The sequence below is a fragment of the Labeo rohita genome, chromosome 10, assembly GCF_022985175.1.
Source record: "Labeo rohita strain BAU-BD-2019 chromosome 10, IGBB_LRoh.1.0, whole genome shotgun sequence".
Classification (NCBI taxonomy): Eukaryota; Metazoa; Chordata; class Actinopteri; order Cypriniformes; family Cyprinidae; genus Labeo; species Labeo rohita.
Window position 1 is genome coordinate 8,400,171 of NC_066878.1, and position 20,539 is coordinate 8,420,709.

At 36.9% G+C, this 20,539-nt stretch overlaps 1 long non-coding RNA gene across 2 annotated transcripts in view; it reads left to right on the forward strand.

Annotated features, from left to right (window-relative positions):
- The first annotated feature begins 571 nt into the window (after positions 1 to 571).
- The window catches only part of LOC127171674 (uncharacterized), a 42,256-nt gene continuing 22,288 nt past the window's right edge, over positions 572 to 20,539 (forward strand). For both annotated transcript variants that reach the window (XR_007828552.1, XR_007828551.1), the window contains exons 1-5: positions 572 to 1,190; positions 1,760 to 1,899; positions 13,211 to 13,274; positions 13,595 to 13,697; positions 18,026 to 18,085. This is a non-coding gene — a long non-coding RNA (uncharacterized LOC127171674). The remainder of the gene's footprint in view (positions 1,191 to 1,759; positions 1,900 to 13,210; positions 13,275 to 13,594; positions 13,698 to 18,025; positions 18,086 to 20,539) is intronic.

Here is a 20,539-nt window from a genome sequence, read left to right on the forward strand (position 1 = left end):
ATCAGTTTTCCTGTTTCATAGCTCTTGTTTTACAGTTTTTTTTTTAGTGAGTAAAACACTCAATCTGACTTTTTTCAACCCCTAAGAAGAAGAATGTTCAATATACTTTGAGGTTATTACAAAAAATTGTGTACATTCAGATTATGTTAAAGGAATAGTTCACCCAAAAATGAAAATTCTGTCATTAATTACTCGCCCTCATGTCGTTCCAAACCTGAAAGACACCTTTCCTTTTAGTGAAATCTGAGAGCTTTTGATACTGCATAGACTGCAATGCAACTGACAAGTTCAAGACCCAGAAAGGTAGTAAGGATATCATTAAAATAGTCCATGTGACATCAGTAGTTCCACCATAATTTTATGAAGCTACAAGAATACTCTTTGTGCGAATGCACATGCATGTGTTGTTGTACTCTCATTAACGCGTTGCGGAGACTGACATGGAAGAGAAGAAATTGTTGAATAAATGTGTTTTCTTTTTGCACAAAGCATTCTCATAGCTTCATAACATTACGGTTGAACCACTGATGTCACATGGACTATTTTAACAATGTCCTTACTATCTTCCTGGGCCTTGAATGTGTCAGTTGCTTTGCTGTCTATTTAGGGTCAGAAAACTCTCAGATTTCATCAGAAATACCTTAATTTGTGTTCTGAAGAAGAACAAGGGTCTTACGGGTTTGGAACGACATGATGGTGGATAATTAATGACAGAAATTTTATTTTTGGGTGAACCATCCCTTTAATACATTAAGATTAATACAGAAACTAATGTAGATTTTGATATTATAAACTCAAAGTGTATTTAGTATAAAGCATGAGTTTTCCTACATTTTCTGTTGGTTTTATTCCATTAACCCCGAATAATCCAGTCTTCTCCAGTCACAGTCTGTGCCTAACCTGTGTTAGCTTCATTTCAGTAAAGCAAACTGAGAGTGAAGGCGGCAATATGGGTCTCAAAACACCTGGCAGTGCCAGACTGTCTGCCAGGCTGCGCCCAGTCCCAGGAGACTGACGATGTCATAACTCTTGTTCTTAGCACCGTCATTGGCAGGAAGGATATTAATGACACATTTGTGTGTGTGTGTGTGTGTGTGTGTGTGTTTTTACCCTTAGGGTATTCTACGGTGAAGGAGGCAGGACTCATGCCACACATATACACACAAACACGTGTTCCTGTCCGTTCAAAGGTGAGTATACTCAGGGTTACTTACTTACAAACACACACACGCACACACACACACACACACCCATCCATGTTGGTTTATCAGGGAAAGTGGAGCTCTCCTCTCCTGCAGAGCTCATCTGTTCCTGTGCCACCCTGCAAACCCCCTGTAGACATTAGTGGGCTTTCCACACGCCCCACCCAAGGGGCAGGTGGAACACACACACTCGCACTAACCAAACACCTCCTACTGAGTGGCATTGAATAGGACAGCTGCCCGGGAGATTAGGACCAACTGCTTTGTGAGTAATGCAGTGTCGGCCACCATCAAAGCCAGTTGTTTTGAAGAGACAGGATGTGAGGCAGGATGTCCAGATTAAATAACAGACCTATTAATGTCAGCCTGACAACAGCGCAAGAGAAGAGAAAACTCTTCTGAAGTTTAGCTGTCATAATTTGATACGCCACAGAACAATGCTTTTTGATTTCAGATAAAATAATCCTGAAGTCATGCGGTTCTGTGAAGAGCTCATTGGCTTTTTATGCACAGTCATATATACAGTGTCAGCATTCACGTGTGGTGTGTGTTCGCAGGGTGTATGGTGTGGGAACGGAGGTAGGGGAGGTCCCTGCATTCTTCATGGCCCGGACGGCCGGGTTGTCAGGGACGGGCCCGGGTGATGAAGCCTGCAGTTTGCAGAGATGTTCCACTCAACGGTGGTAAGAGCTGTCAGGTGGGTCATATCACATTCATTCATCTCTCCCTCCCCCTCTCTCTCACCTTTCCAGTTGACCTGCTTATTCTCTTGCTATCTTTTATTTCAGCGCTTTTTATTCCTCTTTTCTATCCTGCATTCAATCCACAACCACACCCCCACGTTTCACATGATGCCTGTGTCTTGTTCTCCTTTCTCAAAAACCCCTTATTAGAGGGAATTGCTAAGACAAGCATCACTGTTAGTACTAATGCTTATATTTGGGGATTTGTATTAAAGTATTAAACTTTGGCTGAATGCATGAAACCTCAAATATATCACAATCCAATAAAACTCCAGGAGAGTTGGTGGCATTACTAAGAAGAACTGTCACATGGTTTACTCCTCTGATTAATCTGCAACCAATAGGCCCATCACCATGGCAACTGTGATAATGACTGAGAGGAGTTTAACCACAATAGCCTCATGCACAACCAACTGTTCTGGAGACTGGTGTCCAACACTCTGATGCCTCTTTATTTTATAATTTGATGAGTAACTCTTTGGTGTGCCATTACTTTTGAAGCAAAAAAAAAGTTGTATAGATTTTCACTGTAGTAGCAACCTGACCCTTACCACCCTAGCAACTGCATAGCAATGTGTTGACAACCATTCAGAACATCCTAGAATAGCATAGCAACATGCTAACCATTCACAACATGCTGGAAATGGCATAACAACTTGCCAACAACCATTCAGAAAAGCTGGTTGGCTAGTTTTAGCTGGTCATCCCATCTGGTCTTAGCTGGTCAACAGGCTGGTTTAGAGGGTTTTTGGCCACTTCCTTCCATCAGCTGGAGCAACCAGCTAAAACCAGCTTGACCAGTATTACCAGGCTGGGAGACCAGCTAATACCAGCTACTTTTTTCAGCAGGGTACATGCTAACCATTTACAACATACTAGATAATGGCATAACAACTTCCCAACAACCATTCAGAACATCCTAGAAATCGTATAGCAACATGCTAACCATTCAAAACACCCTAGAAATGGCATAACAACTTTCTATCCATTTGGAACACCCCAGAAATGGCATGGCAACATTCAAACCATTCAAAACACCCTAGTAATGGCCTAGCAACATGCTAACCATTCAGTACACACTGGAAACGGCATAACAACTTACCAACAACCATTCAGAACATCCTAGAAATGGTATAGCAACATGCTAACCATTCAGTACACACTGGAAATGGCATAACAACTTACCAACAACCATTCAGAACATACTAACAACCATTTAACACCCTAACAATGGACTACCCTGCTGAAAAAAAACAGCTAAAACCAGCCTAAGCTGGTTGGCTAGTCTTAGCTGGTCAGCAGGCTGGTTTTAGAGGGGTTTTGGCCACTTCCTTAGCAGGTCAGGCTGGGAGACCAGCTAAAACCAGCTACTTCCATCTTAAACCAGCTAATACCAGTCAACCAGCTTAGGCTGGTTTTAGCAACATACTAGAAATAGCATTTACAACATACTAGAAATGGCATAACAACTTATCAACAGCCATTCAGAACTTACTAACAAACATTCAACACCCTAACAAAATGCAGTAGCAACATGCTAACCATTTACAACATACTAGAAATGACAACCTATGAACAACCATTTGGAACACCCTGGAAATGGCATAGCAACTTGCTAACCATTCAAAACACCTTAGCATGGTAGCAATGTCATCAACAACAATGTACTAACAACTGGTCAGAACACTTTAGAAATGCCATAGCAAAATGCTAACAATTCAAAATACCCTAGAAATCACCCAGCAACATGCTAACCATTCAGAACATGTTAGAAATGGCATAACAGTTTACTAACAACCATTCAACACCCTAACAAAATTGAATAGCAACATGCTAACCATTCAGAACACTCTAAACATGGCACAGGAACATGCTAACCCCTATCATGGTAACAATGGCACAGCAACATGTTAACCATTCAGAACATTCTAGAACTGGCATAGCAACTTGATAACAGTTCAGAACACTCTAACAATGACATAGCAACATGCTAACCCCTAACATTTTAGCAATGGTGCAGCAACATGCTAACCATTCAGAACGCTCTAGACATGACACAGCGACACAGACATGACTGGTTTATGCTGGGCCTTTGCTGGTTTATGCTGGTCATGTTGCTGGTCAAGGACCAGCATAAACATCTTAAACCAGCACCAAAACATACCTAACCTGCATCCCAGCATCAAAACATACCTACCAGCATATGCTGATTTTTTTCACCAGGGAAAGGTGCAACAACATCCTAACCATTCAGAACACTCTAGCAATGGCATAGCAAATAAATAGCTAATAACCATTTACAATGCCTAGTAATGGCATAGCAACTTTATAAACCAGAGCACACTATTAATGGTATAGCAACCAATGGAGGCTCGTGGGTTTTAAAACAGAGGAGGCACACTAATTGTATTGGTCTGGGGATGCCTGTCGATTATTACTATTATTATTATTTGCTTAACCACTTTAAAATGGCTTTTTGGTTGCTTTTAGTCACAAAACGTAAAGAAAATGACACACATACAGCAAGATAATATAATTTCACTTACCTTGCCTATCACTTGAAACAAACATCTATCCCTTCTTAAAAGTCTGTGTTAAATAAGAGCTACCTGTTGTGCCATTTGATCAAGCCGACTGTTGTATCCTATATCCAGCTTAGTCGTGTTCTCCTTTTATTTTTAATTTGTATATATACTGTTTCAATGACAGTTTGGTAAATCTGTTGGTGATCAAAAATATTCAATATCGGTACTCATCATAAGTACTTGGAATATTATCAGCACAGCGGGAGACGTTCAAACTAATATCACATATTCACGTCTCTGTGATTATTGGTTAAAGAAGAACTCCACTTCCAAAACAACAATTTACAAATAATTTACTCATGTTCATGTCTTTTTTTCTTCATTCGTAAAGAAATGATATTTTTTGAGGAAAACGTTTCTGCAATTTTCTCCTTATAATGGACTGATATGGTGCCCCAGTTTTGAACTTCCAAAATGCAGTTTAAATGCTGCTTCAAACGATCCCAAATGCGGTTGTAAACTATTCCAACCGATAAAGAAGGGTCTTATCTAGCGAATGCAATTTATATACTTTTTAATGCCAAACGCTCGTCTTGTCTTACTCTGCCTAGACTGTTTTTTTCCGGTTCATGACAGTTAGGGTATGTCGAAAAACTCCCATCTCCCTTAACTTCGTAATCGCCCTATATCGCTGTTTTGTTCTTTGCATGTTCACTTTGCAAAGACTGGGTCGGAACTTCTGCCGTGATGTAGGATGATTTTTCTTGAGTCAGAATACACTGAGTTCAAGGAGAGAAAGGCAAGACGAGCGTTAGAGACTAAAAAGTATTTAAATTGTATTTTTTAAATGAAAATAACCAATTATTTCGCTAGGTAAGACCCTTGGCTGGGATCGTTTACAACCGCATATGGGATCATTTGAAGCCGCATTTAAACTGCATTTTGGAAGTTCAAAATCGGGGCACCATATCAGTCCATTATATGGAGAAAAATGCAGAAATGTTTTCCTCAAAAAACATAATTTCTTTATGACTGAAGAAAGAAAGACATAAACATCTTGGATGACAAGGGGGTGAGTACATTATATGTATATCTTTGTTTTGAAAGTGGACTTCTCCTTTAATATACCAGAAGGGAGGCTAGCCTTCCTTTGCTAGGTTTCTTTTCTAAACACTCCTCAGCGCTGAAAGTGAACACTTGATAGTGATTGGCTATTTTTTTTTTTTTACCAACGGAGGCAGGAGGGCTCAGCTCTCCCCCAGTCTCCCTTCTCTATCACTTAGCGGTTGTAGTTACATCAGCAGATTCGGCACATTTGCGATAGAAACGTGGCGTAACATGCTGTGGTAGTACAGTGAAATTAAAAACAAAAAAATACACTTTCAAAGACATGGACCGAAATGAATTGTGAATTTTAATAACATTAAATCATCCTCCTCCCATTTTCACCCCTCCCCCCACAAGCCGCCAGTAAAAAGAACTTGATGAACAGCTTTAACACCCTAGCAATGACATTGCAAATAAATTGCTAATAACCATTTGGAGCACTCAAGTAACGGTATAATAACATGTTAACCTTTCAGAACAGTATAACAACTTCAAAGCACCCTGACAGTCATCCTGGCAGTATGGTGTCAAGTTTTGCACAGGTAGCATTTCCTCAGAAGTGTTTTGCACCTATCTTAAAACAAGCAGCCAATTAAAAAGATCTCAGTACACATTTTTAGTTTATGTGTGTGTGCTCTGACATATGTTATGACAGATGTAGCTCTTTCTCAACACTCTTTCGTGTGAATGGGAAGTTTCTGGTCATGTCAGACTTACGGGGAACCTTTATCGTGGTTGTTAACCTCAAACCGTCACTGATGGAAGCATGCATCATGACTCATTCGTCATGTGGTCATTTTGTTTCTGAATTACTCCGCACCTCAACAGCCAATAATTTTACTTTAAAAAAATACACTTCAGCATTGCTGCATTTAGAATAGGATAAATATGCAGTCCAGTTCCATCAAATGTGCAACCCCATATTTGTATAATTGTATGTTTTTATGTATTTATTTATTTATTTTTATTACACTTAGACAGGCCTATTACTCTAACTAATAAAAATGGACATTATCTCATAAATGGTGGTTCTCAACTGGTTTTGCATTAGATATCAATAATTCAGTATGCAAAAAACATGTAGGCATTTAATTCTAACTTTTACCAGATTCATCTGCACCAAAATATTGCAGCTTCGATTAGACACACAGGCTGTGATGTCAACAATATGGGAGGAGTTTTGGTTATTTGTCTTCCCCACAGTTTATAGTCCAAACCCCCATAAAAACAGATGGGGTGACGAACCACCAGTTGAGAACACTGATGTACTCGTATAAATGTATTGATTTTGTTATGTTTATTAGTGTTTATATGTGTGTGTCTGTTTTTTGTCCTGTCCTCACATTTCTCCACATTACCAAAAGAGGGAGCGGGGATAGAGAGAGAGAGAGAGAGGGAGGGATGGCAAAATTAAGTGGAGTTCAGAACAAAAATGAGAGGAGAGGATAAAAGCTGAAAACCGACTTTTTTGAGTTGCAATGTGTGCCTGTTGCTTTTTCTACCTCTCCTATCTGTCTCTCCCCTGCACTCTCTCTCTCTCTTTCTCTCTTTTTCTATCTCTCACTCCCTCTCGGTCGCTGTTTGGTCATTCTGACGTCCGCTTCACAGCATCTCTCGCTGGCGCTGCAGGAGAGTTCCCCGTGCAGTCTGAAGCCTGATTCCCCCCCAAATCTCTCCTCATGTGCTCTGAGACCGAAGACGACACGCTTTCTACTTCTGTGGCTTTTTTTAAATCTACTGAAATCTTTGAATCCGAAAACATCCTCCAGTAGCATTGCAAGCGAAGACGAAGTGGGTCCCTTTCTCCACAAAACGGATTTTAAAAAAGATGTAGCTTGCTTTTTGCAAACTACATTTTGTCCAGGACAGTATCTGCAATAGCATTGCAAATATTGAGTAGTTGTTTACTTTTGCAGCTTTGACGGAGCACAGGAAGTGATTAAATGGGTATTTGTGTGTTTTACTAATTTGTTTGTGTGTTTCTAGGTGCGTTTCTGTCCTTGTATGACGTCTAACAGCGTAACAGAATGATTCCAGACGTCCTTTGCCCAAAGGTCAAGGGCATGGGATTGTATGTCAAGTGTCTGTGTCGTCATGTTGGTTTGTAGGGATCACCAGACGTATCGCACGTGCGCGACTGCATACACATGAGCAAGGCTGGCACGAAGCAGCTCAACAGACGAGACATCATCAGCTCCATCCGTTTATAGTCACAAACAGCTGTTTTAGTCACTGAAACAGCATTGTTTTTTCATTTTTTTTCTTCTTGGTATTTACATGTGCCTTTATTTTATTTAAAACAAGTGTGAACAGGACAAGCAAAAATGGCTAATTTCTTGTTTAACTTGGACTAACACTGTTCAAAAATGCTTCTGAATCATCACTTCCGGCACTGAAAGGGTTAGCTAGTCTGTGAATTCTCCCCTGCCAACTCCCAGGCAGTCGAATAAGTAACCCAATTCGGAGGCATCTGCTCGGGGAAGGGCGTGTATCTGCCTCCCCCTCGCCCTGATTCCTCTCCGCTCCTCTCCTCCTCCCGGAGCTGTGGTTAGCCCTGCCCTTACGGGTCATGTGACTTCTCTGAAACTCCCTCCTCCCCCTGCCTCCCCCCGTGTTTCCAGTAAACTGCTGAAAGGAGGGGCTGAGTCAGTCTTCAACCAGCTTCCCTTTGACCACAGCTTGTTAAAGAATTTGTCAACGTGGACTCCAGGGTGCACATTTTTTTCCTCCTTGTGATAGATAGATTTGAATTTTTTTCGTCTCTCCCTCCCTGGAACGGGCCGATTACGTCAGGCACCCATAATCACTTCCTGCGCTACGCCGTAGAAAGAGAGAGAGAGAGAGAGAGAGAGTGTGTGTGTGTGTGTGTGTGTATATATATGAAAGAGAGAGAGCGGCTCATATAATGGACTTTGATATTTGGCGGCATGTGCGCCAGAGACGTTTGTCTGAAAGAGTTTCATTCAGAAAAAAAGACGAGAAGAATAATCCGAGAAAGGGGGAAAAGTACAATTTAGTTTTTAACCTGATTACGATCTTCCTGCGATTCTCCCAGCTGGCGATCTGATTTTCCGGTATTAGATCATGCGTAATATTTGCTTTTGCAAACTCACTTGCTCCGCAGACAGACAAATTAACTTTTCGTGTAAATGAAACGGAAACTGACGCAAATAAACTCTGAGCTACCACTGAAATCTGTTACTTAACCCATTTATTTAGTAAAATAATAATAAAGTAAAAAAAATATATTTTTTTTTTTCTGTGAAAAAGCAGAAATGAAAAGTCAGTGTAGTCCGGTGTTGTTTTGGACCTCATTGACTTTTATTATACGCACAAAAAAAGGTTCCGTCCCATAGAAGAAAGAAACATACATTTTCATTTTGAAGTGAACTATTCCCTTTAAATAACTTATTAGCATTAGCTGGGTTCAGGTAAATGTTGATAGTGTATGTATAGGAGTGTTGCTATTGTTACCAAGGTGCCATTGACGTAAGGGGGAAGCGGTAACTGCAGAATGTGGTTTGGAAAGAGAAATATTGTTAGGTGCGAATGTGGATTAGGGAAGTCTTTTGTCTATATGCGTCAATCTTCGTCATTTCTCTGTTAACAAAAGTCTGTCATGTTTGCAACGCTAAATATAAGTGTAGTATTTTAAGGGTAAAGAAGTTTGTACAAAAAAGCATTCTGGTAAATCCCTGTCCCGAAAAACAGCTTCCAAAAAATGATATGCCCTCTGAACTTCTGAACTTAAAAACAAGCCCCAAGAAAGTGATGATGACCAACATCAAAGCTTAAAAAAAAAATGCTGAATAGCGCTGGAATCGTATCAGAGAGGCGAAACTGTCTCCCATGGTTTTACTAAAGGCGCACCTTTGACGAGATCTCTTAAATGTAATTGCTGGTAAACCCTGCCCTGAGGGATGTTGGGTCGGAGCTGGTAAACGCGGGGAGGCTGCGGTGGCTGAGCGCCGTGCCAAATGGTAATTTTCCATGTGCATGAGAAAAAGTTTGAAATAGATTGAAATAAAAAAGAACAAGCAGCCTGGTTATTCATTCATCGTGTCAGATGGCCACTGTTGTGGTTAGAGAGGGAAACTTCCCACTAGAATTATGAATACGTCACATAACGGCATGATTACATGTGTACCGCTCTATAAAACTCTGAAATAGCTGCTCGATTTAGCTCTCATCAGTTGTTTTCTGGGTTAAAGTTAGGCTGCGCAGCCAGATAAATGACTAAGGGGAATTAGTCAGCGGCATAGGCAATACAAAACATTCTGGGAATAACTTTCAGTCCGTTGTTTTGTTGCTAATATTGGGAATAAACACATTTAGCTGTGTCTGTTCGCTGTGGGGTAGATGGGCGGCGGGTGAATAGTGTATACAGATGTCTGGAGATAAAAGATACCTTTGAAGACAGATGAGAGACTTGTGACTGGACCTGAATGCAGTGATTTAGGCTTGACATTACTCAGCAGTTTCTTATGCCCGTTTGAAAGTGACTCACGGCTCGGAGCAGAATGATGTGTTTGTAACGGGGATGGGCATGAATGTCGCTCTTTAATCAAACGCTTTTATCTTGCGGTTTAAAGCTGATCCGGAGTGCTCAGGCTCTGAACAAAAGACATTCCTCTCTTACCAACCTGACATTTTCGACAACCGTTTTTATGTCTGGTTTACTGTAAAAATGAACAGAGGAATCTATAGAAAGAGAGAGAGAGACAGCAATGGAATGAAAAGTGCTGTTGCTATGTGTCCAAACAGTCTTTGTGATTGGACAGAACAAATTTGGAATTTTCAAGCTCGTCCAATCAAAACACAGCTGTTCTGCCTGCTCTCCATCACCCCTCCTTTCTCTCCCCTGCCAGCTTTTCTTGGACCGATCTGATGTCCATATTAGGTTTGATTCAGTAAAAATCCCCTCCCATGCCCTTCGACCATTATATCGAGTGCTAATGTACTTTTATCTCTAGCAGCAAAAAGCATTCTCAGCCTATGTACAGTAAATGAATTAAAGATGATCTCATTGGCCCGTGTCATCAATATATTAATTGTATTTGCCACCTGTCAGCGTTTCTCGCAGTGCCCCTTCTCATTTTTATGATCGGTGGGTGTTAAACGTTCATTTTCGATCATACGAGATCATGTGAGAATTATATGTGAATGCACTGAACTGCAAAAAATTATTGATTTAAAAACATGTAAATGCGTTGATCCTAAAATCAATGGTATTTGCAAAACGATTATGAAATGCATTTATAGAAGAGTGTTTTTACAACAAACTAAATCTTAGTGAATAGCATGAAGAGGTTAAATATTATTTAGAATAATTTGTCTTTTTGTTAAGATCTTAAAACATTTTATTTAGCAGCCTAATATTTCTTTTCTTTGTATAAAACAGATACTCCAAAATGCTCTTAAATTTGCATTATGGGGTACATTTATATATATAATAAATGAAACTAAAAAGTAGTGCAAATTCTGCTGTCATATAAATCTGTGCATTTGTCAGTTTGTTACTTGTATACTTATTAAAAATATGCATGCCTGATAAACATTAATGCTGGTGTTTATGCAGACATCTCTAAAACATTTCCCGTAGAATCTGCTATTGTTATCTTTTTTAGATTTTTTTTTGTTTGTTTGTTTTAATTATATAGTTTTTTTTATATATATATATACCACCCATTTCCCAGAAAGGGTATCAACAGGAAAGTCCATGTCATTTCAGTAAAATAGCCTTTTGTGAGGAATAAAGCTTCAGATATTTCAAACTTTCAGTGACTCACTGGAAGCACCTAGGTCTGGTCTTGTCCCCCTTTCCAATTCAAATGGAAATTTAAAATGTGTCATTCAAAGGTTCATGGATCTTTCTGGTAAGGGTTAAACATTTGGACATTTTTGTCAGTTTGCTTTTATACAACACGGGAATTAAATCTGTTAGGTAAGATGCATAAGAATGATACTGAATGTAATGTTTTTGTAAAGAAAATCTGCATTCTGTAGTTCTGTAGAGTAGCATCCTAAATTATTTGTTAAAAATGATATAGTTATCTTGTTCGTTTCTAAGAAATGTGACAGAGCAGTGAGTTCATGTAATTAGTGTCTTGCTCTAAAGTGAACACAGACCTTCTCTCTCCCTTTCATTTTCTTCTAATAATATAAGAGTCCCTTCTAATTTAAAAAGGAGATATAAAAAGACAGAAAGAGAAAAAAAGAAGAAAAACGTAATAAGAAAACAAAGTCCATCAATGCACTATAACAAACCTTTTTTTTGTACTAAAAAAACTTGCTAATAGAAAATAAAAAGTGTTGTTCTTTGTTCTCTAATCTGTTCTCCTCCTTTATCAGTTTGTAGACAGGCTAAACTTTGCCTAATTGTTTCCTAAGATTCCTTTTTCATAAGATGTTTACATTTGTTCTAATTGTTTCATCAAGATCAGTTAATTCTGACAGGCTTTTGCACACAAACAATTTTTAAAAATGATTGTGCAAGAAATTCTCAGAATGTGTGGCAACATTTTGTCCTGCGTCAGAACAAAACAGAACCTTCCCAAATCATGTTAAATAATTAAAAAATGGAAAAATGACTGATGTAAACAATTACAGGGTTTTTTTTTTTAAATGAAAAACAGTTTAAACAAATGTTGAGATTGATTTGAACTGTTTATGAATAACTAAACTACGCAGATGATTTAATAAATTTAGCTCATTGTCAGAATGTCTTTGAAGCACATTTGGGTTATTATTTAATCAAAAATGATATAATTATAGTATTCATACTATTCAGATGTTCATTACCTTTTTGTTTTTGAAAACAAAAATAAAAGCAACGAAGCATGACAAATGCATAAAAGAAATTTGAGCAAGCAGGCTTTTTTAAGTGTATTCAAATTTAGGTTTAGGTGAAATAGGTTCTTTGACTAAAAAAATGAAATGTGACTGGTGCTTTAAATCCCTAAAATAAATTTGATTTCACTTATTCTTTAACTCTGAATCAAACAGTTAATATCTTAAATTGAATGAAAAAATATCTTTTTGATTTCTGTCTTTGTTAATGTCTCTGTATCATCATAACTTAATTTCTATTTGCCTGTTGGCGTAGTAGTATATAAATATTATTTACTAGATGTTATTCATTTTTAAAGCTCTTGAAAAGCTCTAAATTCATTTTGTTCTGCAAAGAATAATGTCAGCTTTTAAGCCTTCAAATAGATGTCTCCAGACAGTTGATGAAAATGATTTTAATAAGCTCTAATTATTAAGTTTTGATAGAATGTAAAACCTCAGGTTTATATATGCTTTTCCTTTTTTTTTCATATAGGATGTGTTTTAGTTAAATCATTTGAAGTCTTTTAATGTAATATTTCATATTAAACACATCAAATAAATACAGTTTTAATACTTAAAAGTATTAAAATATAAATTGTTTTACCTGTGAAGTTTTCCTGTAGTTATTTTGCATAAAAAATCAGATCACAGTTTAAAAATTATTTTTTCGTTTATGTATCATGAGGGTAAACTAAATATCTAACTCTTAATTTTTAGCAGTCATTTGTGTTAATTTGTCTGACTTTTTTCTCTGATGGCACTTACACTCTTACACTTTTCTCTTAACGCTTTTCTTGTTTAGATCTTGCCATCGGAGCAGACTTTGCAATCCGGGAGATTCCTCAGGAATTCTTACCCGTCTTTTTGTAAGTGTTCTGACGAAAAAAAGTGCTTTCAAGGTTATTAGTAATAGCATGAATATGTCACGTTTTGACAGTGATGCATAGTTTTATTCAGTGCCTCCACTTAAGGAAAAAAGCTGTTTTATTATGGAATCAGAGTGAGGGATTCTTGATCTTCTTTGTGTTGTATCTTAAACTTTTTAGTTAATATAAGGTAAAAAGCAACCATCATTTTAACAATCAATGCATTGCATGCATTTATTTAAAATATACATCTAGAACAAAAGTTTGAAGTGTTTCCCTCATGCTTTCCTAGACATTTATGATCTTTTTGTACATTTCAGATCTCTATCTATGTCATGGATCACATCTGGACATTTTCCCAAACCCTTTCTGGAATTTATTTTCAGTGCTGTAAGAAAAACAATGACAAGGACACGCACTGAGGTGAGTAAAGACGTACTTAAAATACTTAAAAATACTTAGAAACTTAAAAATGATGCTGATGTCCAGATAGAAAATAAGAAATGATTTTATTCATGCAGGTTGTGAGATGTATGTGTTTACAGGCTTGCTTCTGTGTATTTGGGCTTTCATGTAAGTGATTCATATTATCAACAATCACCATGAAAAAGAACATGAAAGTAGATGTTTGAATTAGCAGTTCCTGACATATAGACATTTGAAAATGTGCAAAGATGTGCAGTTTAGTTCTTAATTACTTTAATGCAAAGACAAATAAATAGGTAAAAGTGCAATATGTTCAAAAATATATACAAAATGTACCATAAAGGTTTACATATGTAGCCTATGTGTATTAAAAAATATGAAGTATTCATCTTTTTTTAATATGTAATATGTATTATAAAAGTGTTATGTTTATATAACTTCACATTTGTGGAGTTTGGATGCCAGCAGGAGCATTTAGATCAACTATAACTCTAAAGTAATATCAGAGGCGGCCATTTTGTGTTTTATCCACCTCCATTTTGTGAAAGTTGCAGCTGTAGCCTCTCGATTGAGACGCTCTGACATTCATTCCATACTCAGATGTATTAAATTATGGTGGAAATTGTCCAAATATGCTGTAATGCATACTTTCAGTAGTTGTTCTTCATCTTGCAGTACGATGTAGTGTAGGTTTAGGAATTCAGGCTCAGTTTTAATGTTTCATACAGGCTGCCCCTTGTTTTATATAGCAGCAGTGCATTTAAAACGCATTTCTATATTTTAGAAGTGTATAGAAATACCTGCACAGTACATGGCTACAGATCAAAATGGAAAAAAGTATTCATTTTGCTTTTTCGCATTCACAATGATGAAGTGGGCCTAAAAAAATATGAACAGAAATTTTTCGTCCAGTAATTTCAGAAGCGTGTACTCACAAGCTGTTAACATAACCGTTATGACAGCTGACTAAACAGTCAAAGCGAAAATGAAGAATGCTTCCTTCATATCAGTGTTTGAAATCAACCCACAGAGTGATAAATAAACATACCAAAATAAATTAATCTTATTAAAATATGTAGCTGTCAGAGATTTTAATTGTTTCTTAGTAAGAATGAAATGCTTAGCGGCAACACGCTCTATTTCCTAATGCTGAGGCAAGGATGTATGCTATAATTATTTTCTTAAAGATAGAATATATATATGTTTGTATGCAAATAACATATTTAAGCCTCCTTAATATTTAATTAACAAATATGTCTTGTAATAACTAACTTTATGTTCCTATACTAAACAGCACATGTAGAACAATAGCAATGCCTTGATAAGAATAGATTTGCCCCGTTCGTACTGTTACGGTAAAGTTGTGTGTGTGTGTGTGTGTTTGTGACGGTTAGGCAGGGGAAAGTGACAGAGACGTACTGTAGGAGTGTATGCACTGTTGTGTTCTGTATGTAGATAGATAAAGAGAGATGAAAAAAAAAAAAACAAGTGAAAGACAGAGAAAGTGTGTGAGAGAGCCGGAAAATGTGTGATACTGTCAGTGTTACTCATGCATCTACAATGTCTGAATGGCCTCACCTGTGGATCAGGTGTATTTAGACACACAATATGGTTTTGTATATAACATGACACAATCATCTCAGATGTTCTCTTTTATTTCATTGGAAATAACCCTCACCTGTTCTGACAGTCTCTTACTGAGATCTGCTGCTGTACTCGTGTTTTAGTATTAGCATGTTTTGCACATTGGTATATCGTAATGAAAAAAGAAATATGGGTATTTATGCTGTTGTACTACATTATATGTGTCATATGTGTCTTTTTACTTGTCATTTAGAATGTTTGTAAGGGTTAGTTTAGTTTTTTTTTTTAAAGTATGTGACCCTGGACCACAAAACCAGTCATAAGTGTCAGCTTTTTGAAATTGAGATTTATACATGGTTTACAGGTAGGACAATATTTGATATCGACTGTTTGAAAATCTGGAATTTGAGGGTGCAAAAAAATCTAAATACTGAGAAAATCACCTTTAAATTTGGCCAAATTAAGTTCTTGTGCATATTACTATTCACAAGTTTTGATATATTTACGGTAGGAAATTTACAAAATATCTTCATGGAACATACTTAATATCGTAATGATTTTTGGCATAAAAGAAAAATTGATAATTGTGACCCATACAATGTATTGTTAGCTGTTGCTGAAAATACACTCGTGCTACTTAAGACCGGTTTTGTGGTCCAGGTTCACATATTTTATGTCATTTATTTCCATATGAAGGGTTTGTGGAAATTTTGTGCGTGTACCTGGTACTCCCTACATTATGAGGACCAGACGTCCTCACAAGTATATAATACGAGTAAATTGGGAGCTTGTAGGGACATTTTTTTTTTTTTAGCTCCACATGAGGAAATGAGCTTATAAACATATAGAATGAAGTGTTTTGAAAATCTGAAATAGCAGAAAGTTTTGTATAAAGGGTAGGTTTAAGATAAGGGGATAGAAAATACAGTTTGTACAGTATAAAAACCATTAAGTCTATGAAATGTCACCACAAAAAAAGCAAACCGGTCTGTGCGTGTGTGTGTGTATGTGTGTGAGAGAGAGAGACACAGAGAGAGGGAGATCTTTTTTTTTTTTATTTCTACAAACCCCTCATATAAAAAATACATTATATACACAAAATTAAAAGACATTAAACAAACATCATTATTGATGATGAAAAAATGTTAACAGCAGTTACATATAGTTAAAACTTATACTTACTGTGAGATCGCTTTCACAAACATAGACTAAGCTTAGCTTGTGTGCTTAATATGTGATTTAAAAACATATATGCTTTCTGGAAGGCATGAAATGGCGTGTGGATGTAGATTTGGGGCTAATGCAAGACATTACAGGTGAATAGGGTTAAGGTTTTAATTAATAGAATTTCCACTGTTGATTAAACATAATACATTACAACTGTTTTCTGAAATGTTGTGAAATAGATGTTAACTAATTAAGTTCTCTTTCCAGAATATAAATTATTTTATTGACATATTAACAGTTTTTACTGAGTTGATTTGGATGTCTGTTTAGCTTTCCATAAATTAGGAAATTCTGTAAGAAAAATAAATTTTCACCATGTTTTAGAAATAGAATGTTATATGAAATATGCGTCCTCTGTTTTAAAAAAAAGCAAAAACAAAATAGATAGGATAGAAAAATCTAAAGTTTGATGTATTTAAGTGCTGCTGCACCTCAATTTTTTTTTTCATTTATTTTGTTCATTTATTTTTTTGTAGTTCCAATATTTACATTTCTCAAATCAAGATACAGATAAGCAAAATCGATGATGGAAAAATGGAAACAGCAGTTACATATAGTTAAAACCACTCATATAAAAGATAAATTGTGCAACAAATTGAAAACAGTTATTTAAAAACATAAAATAAAAATGATGGAACAGTGGAAACAAGGAAAGATCAGATACATACAGTTAAACATTTCCACAAACCCCATTAATGAACAAAAATTAAATAAACATTAAATAAAAATCATTATTGATGCGAACATAAAACAATTGCGTACAGTTATGTACAAATATATTCAATTAAAAGTAAGACGTCATCAAACAGATTTTAACAAATAAATAGCCTATAATTCCCCTAAGGCGTGCTGTATGCATGCACAAATTACATAAATTACAAAATTTAACTGATGACACAAAAGCTCTGAAAAATAATGCAGCTTATTGAAAGTACGTGCAGATGTGATCATGCAGGCCCCAGACGTTAAGGAGCGAGATTGTGCGACTCAGCCATGACGCCTGTGACAAACACTGAAGCAGAAAAACATAATGAGTAAGTCCCGACTGATTGAGTTGCACCAGGCACCAGCCAACAAACCCCGACCCCCAACACCCACGCCGCCCATCCTGCCTTTTATCATGGCTGAACTTGTGAGTCAGCAGGATCTAGACTGGACAGGAGCCATCTTTGATCCTGCTTTACTTCCAGTCAGGTTTTTAGACGTGTTTTTGTTTCTTTCTCTTTTTTTTCCCCAGTCCCCCTCCCTCGAGTGTATTAGCTGTAGCCCTGGGCCTTGTACGGCTCACGCCATCTGTATAAGGCCTTTTCCATGCCTGTCAGCCCAGAGATGTGTCATGTTGTGTTTTAACCTCTGATCACAGAAAAAAAAAGCAAAAAACGTTTTGCTGACCACTGCCTGCTCATTTGCTGTGTTAGAGAGTCCATGGGGGGGCATGTGATGTGGTTATGAGTGCATCACCCATGGATAACTGATGGAGTGAGACTGTCTTTCTCTCTCTCTCTCTCATACAGAAAGTCTTTGTGATAACTTCAACAAGAACATATAGTGGAGCAGATGGTGGCCCTTACTGGGTGAGTAATTCAAGACATTGACTTATATCTGGGGGCCTGTGAGCAAATGGAAAGGCAAAACGGTGTGTGCACATGGACATATGTGTGAGTGTGTGTGGTTTCGGTGTGTCAGAGAGGGTGGGCGGACTACTTAGATGTATAGCGGAAAATGAAAGAGTTAAATGAAAGGGAGGAGAGAAAGTCACCGACAAATGTGCCATTGAGCTCCTTTGTTGTGTACGCTGGGGAAACCCTGTACATGGTCTGCAAGGTGTCTACCTACAGTTCCCATAAAACATCAAATTGACAGTTTGACTGTGGAAATTAGTATGGAGGCTGTGCCATTGGTAAATTACAGGCCCAAATGAGACCGTGGGGTCCAGACTGTGTCCGTTGCTCTGAAATTCCCATCGTCTTGTTTGCAGATCTAAATGGCCTAGATAGACGGGAGTTGTTGATGCTTTACGCCCACATGTTGCTTGTTGTTGTTATACTTACTGTGAGATCGCTTTCACAAACATAGACTAAGCTTAGCTTATGTGCTTAATATTGGTTTTAAAAGCGTATATGCTTTCTGGAAGGCATGAAATGGCATGTGGATGTAGATTTGGGGTTAATGCAAGACAATACAGGTGAATAGGGTTAAGGATTTAGTTAATAGATATCAGCATAATTTCCCCTGTTGATTAATCACAGTACATTACAGCAGTTGTTTTCTGAAATGTTCAAAATTTTTGTTGACTTTTTATTGACATGCTTTACAGAGGGGATTTAGGTGTTTGTTTAGCTTTCCATAAATCAGAACAGTCTGTAAAAAATACATTTTCACCATGTTTTACAAATAAAATGTTATATGAAATATGCATCCTCTGTTTAAAAAAAACAATCAATATAGATAGGATCAAAAACTTGAACGTTAGGTATATTTAAGTGCTGCTGCACTGCAAACATTTTTTTTTTATCTGCATATTTTCAAGTCAAGATACAATTAATAAGCAAAATGACACAAAATTACGTTTTCTGACTAAGATGTTGTAAAATTAAGTAACTTTATGCTTATAAGAGTAAGAAAAATATATGTAATTTAAAGGGAAAGACATTTATTTTTGGCAGATTTTTTGTTTGTTTGTTTTAAGCATAAAGTCACTTCATTTTGATACATTTTTCAGAAAATAAGACCTAATATATTACATAGTTTTGCTTCTCAAGTAGATGTATCTTGATTTAAAAAATGTGTAGATATTTTTAATAAAAAACAAGACAAAAAAAGCTAAGTAGGCAAATGTTTGGTAGCACTTTATTTTAAGGTCCAATTCTCACTGTTAACTAGTTGCTGTTAGCATTAGTATTACTAGCATATTGGCTGTTTATTAGTATTTATAAGCACATATTAATGCCTTGTTCCGTATGACCATGTTCTAGATCCCTTAACCCGACCCAATACCTAAAGTTAAAGGAGTTTACTGAGGGAAAACTCTTCGTTAATAGTGAATATATGTTCCCTATTCTGAAGTTGTTGGGTTTTTTTGCAGTGTGAAGTGGTGATTTCTGACTCAGGAAAAGAAATAGTCACACTTTATTTTAAGGTCCAATTTTTACTATTTACAAACCAGTAAGTACGACTTTTGCCTCAAAAAACTCCAAATTTGCTGCTTATTAATAGTTAGTAAGGTAGATGTTAAGTTTAGGTATTGTTAGGATTAGGTATGTAGAATATGGTCATGTAGAATATGTGCTTTATAAGTACTAATAAACGGCAAATATGTTAATAATAGACATGCAAATAAGCAACTAATTAATTGGTCCCTATACTAAAGTGTTACCAAAAAATGTATTTTGTGCAAACAGCTTTTAAATATATTGTAGTTGCAATCTACAGATCTATTAGTCTAAAAGACATCCAAAAAAGCCCAAAATCTCAAAACTGAGTAGTGCATAAAAAACATTGGTTTTGCCTGCAGTCTTGCCTTAATTTAACTTAAATGCCTCATTTTTCTTGTATTAGTTATTGTTTTCCAATTGTGTCAGTTGTGCTTCAAATCTGATGGCATAGCTCAGGTTGGTCCTGGTTTGTGGATGGCGTTTTGTTGACCGTACAGGATGGTGATTTGGCGCAGTCATGTAATGGATCTGACGTGGTCTCTGTCATTGGCCTGTGGCCTGTGGTCCTTCTAATCTGAAGATATGACGCCCACCCAGAGTGTTTCATACCAACCGCCACTTCACATAAAGATCCCATAATGGTTAAAAGAACTGTTTGGAATACTGTGAGTGGGTGTGTGTGAGAAAGAAGGAGAGTGAGAGATGGAGACAAACACAGTCATGCAGTCTAATGCATCTTATGTCAAATCCTAGACACATCCTGTCTAGAGCACATTAAAACGTATTTGGACACTGAACCACAGAATAGAGCTACTCTTTACCTTTTTTTTTTTTTTTTTTTTTTTTTTTTTAATCAACCGGTCACAAGGTAAT